Here is a 5,557-nt window from a genome sequence, read left to right on the forward strand (position 1 = left end):
TCATTGTCCAGAGGATTGTACATGACAAACCTGAAGCATGGAGCAACAACTCACAAAATGCCTGGTGGTGTCAATCTGTTCTTCTTTGGCATAAACTGTTTATCAAGGGAAAAATCCAGTCTTTGGAAACAAATTCCAAACTCTAACTCTTCTACCAAACTGTTCTTGACTGTTTAGATCAGTGGCTCTCAACCTTCCTAATGCTGCTGCCCCTTAGTACAAGTAATTCATTATGTTGTGGTGACTCTCAACCATAACATTATTTGTGTTGCTACTTTACAACTGTAATTTTGCTACTGTTATGAATCATAATGTAAATATTGGTGTTTATGATGGATGGCCTTAGGCAACCCCTATGAAAAGGTCACTCAACTCCTGTAGGGTTGCGACCCACAGGTTGAGAATCACTGATTTAGACCAATTCTTCCTGTGTATGTTTCTGCTAATTTAAGTAATTCCCAATATGCACTTTCTCTGTAGAACTTATACTTATCTGTCTGTACATGTTATCATTGCTGTGTGTCTGTCTTCCCTGAACAGTATCCTCTAAGAACCAATTTCATGAAGATTTGTCAAACTGACCCAGAGTCCTGGGGATATTTTTAAGTTGCTTGCTATTTGCTGTCTTGCATTTCAACTATCAACACATAGATCAACACATTAGATTCTGTCTAATATTGTAAGGGTCTTGACATTTGGAAAATTACTTTTGTCAGATTTGGTTGCTATGGAGTGTTCAAATCTGTGTTCTGCATATAAAAGTAATAGATCTTTACTAATCACCACTGAAACAATATTTATCTTGCAGAGTAGAATGCTTTATACCCTGGAAAGCTCACCTATGAGGAATAATTCACTGAGTCTCATAATGAGGCTTTATGGAAACTCCCCATTTTGCAGGAAAAAAAAAAGTTACAGTCATGTTATAACATCACTGAAGGGAAGCACACAGGTAGAATAAGAACTCATTCCAAATCTGTGGTAGGTTGACCTAATGCTGCTTGTATTCTAATGCTAATTTGAGGGCCCCCAAGGTTGTTTGCCCCAAAGATGAGAGAGAATCCACATAGAAAACACTGAGTGACCCTGCCGTTAGTTGATTGTGATTGGTGAATAAAGATGTCAACAGCCAGTAGTTGGGGAGAAGAGAAATAGGTAGGATTGAGTTTTGGTGGGCTTAGAGGAAGGTCAGAGGGGAGAAAAGAAGAAAGCCACCATGGAAGAAGAGGAATGTGCAGGAGGGAGAGAGAGAGAGAGACATCATGGGGCAGGAGTAAAAAAACCATAGCTATGTAGGTTGGCCAATCAGAGCTAAGAGCAGCACAGATGAAACATAGTAAGTAGTAAGTAAGAATTTGGTGTTCTCAATAGGGAAATGGATTCTAACAGCATGGAAGGTAGATAGATGCCCAGCTATTGTGCTGCATAGGGCATAATATATTTAAAATATAAAGGCTGTTCGTGTCTTTCATCTGGAAACATAAATGATCTAAGGCAGAAAGAAATCCTGAGCTGAGATTTAAAAAATATCATTACAACACAAGTCCTCTGAGTATAGATGCTTATGTATGCTCTTTTATACCCTCCTGTCTCTGAGAAAAAAGTAGCATCACTTCATCTGTGTGAGCACACAGAATAGAGAGCACATGACTGGAGGTGCTGGGTCACTGTTATGTGTCATAATTCTCTTGGAATTTTTTAAAAGCCTTCTTACAAGATAAGGTGGGGCTTCAGATGTGAAGTACTAGGCTTGTAGTCTGATAGGAAGAGGGGGAGTTTTGGAACACAACACAGAAAGAGACAGATCTTGTTTTGAATTTAGTTTTACTGTTTTTCGTTTGGGAAAACTTGCAGTGCTCAGATTCATCAGAAAAGTGCTTAATTTTAAGGCAAAACCATGAATTGCTATTGCCCAGTTTCCAGTTGGTTCTGCAGTTAGTGTAACTCTGGACACAGAGTAATAAAAATGAATATGGTGGGTGCTGTAGGCAACACTGTAAATTCCTGAGGCCCTTAAAGAAGGTTTCAATTTCTTTGAAAACGCCCTTTTTATGATGATCTACAATGTAACAAAGGCCAACCAATTTTTCTTTCTTTTAAAACAACTCCCAGTAACATACCTAGGACCTATCATTTAGCTTCTGGATATAATATGAAAGTTATTTTTTCTCATCTTCTGTGCTTATTGGACACATTTATGGACAAATTTATTATGGTGCAAATCTGTAGCCAAGTGCAGTTCCCTAATACTGCACCAGGAGACAGATATTTCCTGGTTCCTCTGTAATTTGTGCAGTGACATTTCACATGTTAAACAACGTTCTGTCAGATAACAAACCGAAAGGGAACATCTACAGCGTGAAAACCTAATGTGGCTGTGATTTTTCTCCATCTGCTTTTGAACCAATCCTATGTAGGTTTGCAAGGTCAGTAATTCTGGTTACTTAATTTTTCATTGCTTCTTTGATACATTGTTCTATCTGACTGCAGAAGTTTTAGGATGTACACGGTGGGCCTGCTGATTTCCTTTCCAGGGCATCCATCTCTGCTCTGCCTTTCTCTTTGTCTCCCTTTTGAGCTCCACTAGAAAGCTCATCTCAGTGACAGTGTGACTTCTATTTCAGATTTTTCCCCTGCACATCTCCTATTCTTGATGCCATGCCTTCATTCTTCCAGCCTCAAGCAATCACCAAGTCTGCATAGAGGATTCTCTTGGATCTTTCATTTCTTCTTTTCACATTTTACTCCCAAATCTTCTGATGCTCACACACACACACACACACACACACACACACACACACACACACAACTCTAAATAAAGAGATACAAAAAACAGATCACATCTTACAACCAAACCGTTGCATAAAATAATATAAGGTTATTGGGAATCTTTTATAAAATTCCACTTTGTTTGAATATTCACAATTGTTTTTGGTTGAATTGTCAACATAATGTTCATGTGGTGGGAAACATCATAAAATACAGAAATATGTGAAATTCTTTAGAGTATTTTACTCCAAAGAGTTTCTGTAGAAGAGTCCCATGGTGACTTACTTTTCATAAACAACTCATCACCTAATATACACACTCAAAGCTCCTTCTTGCTCTTTATTACTTGGTACTACTTCTGGACATTTCTATTTTTACTCCTAGTTTATATGCCAGGTTTGCATTATTTATCCTAAAGTCCAGGAATATTACACATATTAATAACAAAGCATTTTCACTGATTTTCTTAACGACAGCTTAAAAGAATTTTAGAAAATTTCTCTAAAATTGGTTTCCTAAGGCAATCCGTATCTTTATTTACCTTTGAGTTTTTTCTTAAGGACACAAAATATTTCCTGCTCTGTTGACTCCTAGGATCTAACTTTATGAGGGTTTAGAAGTGTATGAATGGGAGAAAAAAATTGATAATCTAGGCAATGGCAAATTTATCTTATTCTCAGGAAGATATCTCCTTCTCTCTTTCTCTTTGGCAGTGCCATGAGGACACTTGGTGTTCCTTATGTCCTATCCTTATAGAATTTCCGAACTTAGACCACTTTGTAGATAATAATAATGCTCTTACCAAGCTAGTCAGAAATTAATGCCAGATTTTTCATGGTAGCAAATGGTTTGGATGCCAATGACAAGATGGCATCCAAACACCTAACATGATGTAACTCTTTTTCAATGGCAAATGCATAAACAAAAAAACAGCTGTGTGGGATCTTTCCCCAAAGTCACCATTCCCTTAATCTCTTTATCTCCTTGAAGATAGGATTTAGATCTATTGCACTTTCTGGTGCCCTTTTATCACTTGAACCACACTTTTGATATTTTCCCTTTTTATGCTTGCTGTGCTTGATCAAAACACTCTTCATGGGAGTAAATCAGAGGACAGAGTCTATGCTGGGCATTTCTGAGATTTCCTTGGTCAATGCAATTATTGACATCTCTTTACCTTAGCCTCAGGCAGACTCTTCAGAAAAGGACAAAAAGCAGCCACATTCTTCACCAAAACATCATAAGAGCAATACGCCTGCAACAAACTAAAATTCTTCTTCTCTGAAACCTCTAGAGCCAGGCTTCCACGGTTCAAATCACCCTCAGCAACAAAGTCTTCCATATTCCTACTAGGATGGCCCATTAAGCCTCACTTAAAACATCCCTCTGCTTTCCAAATCCAAAGTCCTCAAATCCATATTCTCCCCAACAAAAGCATGGTCAGGATTATCACAGCAATCCCCCCATCCCTGGTACCAACTTCTGTCTTAGATAGGCTTTCCATTGCTATGAAGTCACACCATGACCAAGGCAACTCTTATAAAGGCAACATTTAATTGGGTGTGGCTTACAGGTTCAGAGGTTTAGTCCACTATCATCAAGGTGGGAACATGACAGCGTCCAGGCAGGCATAGCTTGGGAGGAGCTGAGAGTTCTACATCTTGATCCGAAGGCCACTAGGAGAAGATTGACCTTCCCACACTGGGTGGAGCTTCAAAGCCAACCCCCACAGTGATGCCACACCTACTCCAACAACACCTAATGGTGTCTCTTTCCATGAGCTAAGCATGTTAAACCACTACAGTAGCCTAATGTTAAAAAAAAATCATAGACATTGTCAGCTCTGTTATTTATTTACCAAAGAATTCTAGTAATACTCTCTGAATCCTTACATAAAGAATGACACACAAATAATATTTTCAAAAGGTAAGTCACACCTTACCCCAAGTTAAAGGCTGCTCATACCTTTTCATACCTCTAAGTTTTGTTCAAGTTATTCCAACCTTCTGCCCCCTTTTGCCATGTAATATATATGATTCATTTCTCAGCACTAGGCTAAAGTGTCAAACCTTCTATGAGAGGCTCTTGAATCCCTCTGGACAGTACTGGACTACCTTTCTGTAGCTAAGCTACTTTGTTCTGCCCCTTTCTTTGGGGTCCTTTTAGATGAGTCAAAATATGTCCTGGGTTTGGGATTTAGGTATCTTTTCATCCCTGAGGACCAAGAAGGCACAGTATGTACTGAACGTGAGGCTAGTTAGACTTTTGATTGCTTAGGAAAAACAATAATGGTTGGCTGTAGCCTGTAATGAATGAGGTATGCATGATATTATATATGATCAAGACCCTGTGATACTTTTAAATCCAACACAAAATGTGATGTGGACAGAGCCACAGAGCAGTATAGGATAAAATTCCAAAATTACACAAATATATGTGTCTTTTCAGAATTTTAGATAGTGTGCATGTGTGCATTTACCCACAACTTCTCCAAGATCCATCCTCACTTACCTAGCCACCCAACTTTTGGTTCACAAACCAAACCAAACCAAACCAAACCATTCACCAAGTCCTATTTGTACCATTCAAATATTCTGGGCTATCTGTGTGGCCTCCTTTCATTGAAATGTGCTCAACTTACCAGAGGCTACACTCTTATAGAGAAAACTGACATTAAAATGTAACCAACACTCCCCATAAAACACGTCAAAGATAGAGAATGGAGAGTAGGTGCCCAAAACAGGACCGGTTCCAATCCATCTGATATTTTGCATGGGGCATGTTTATG

The sequence above is a fragment of the Mastomys coucha genome, unplaced genomic scaffold (assembly GCF_008632895.1).
Source record: "Mastomys coucha isolate ucsf_1 unplaced genomic scaffold, UCSF_Mcou_1 pScaffold14, whole genome shotgun sequence".
Lineage (NCBI taxonomy): Eukaryota > Metazoa > Chordata > Mammalia > Rodentia > Muridae > Mastomys > Mastomys coucha.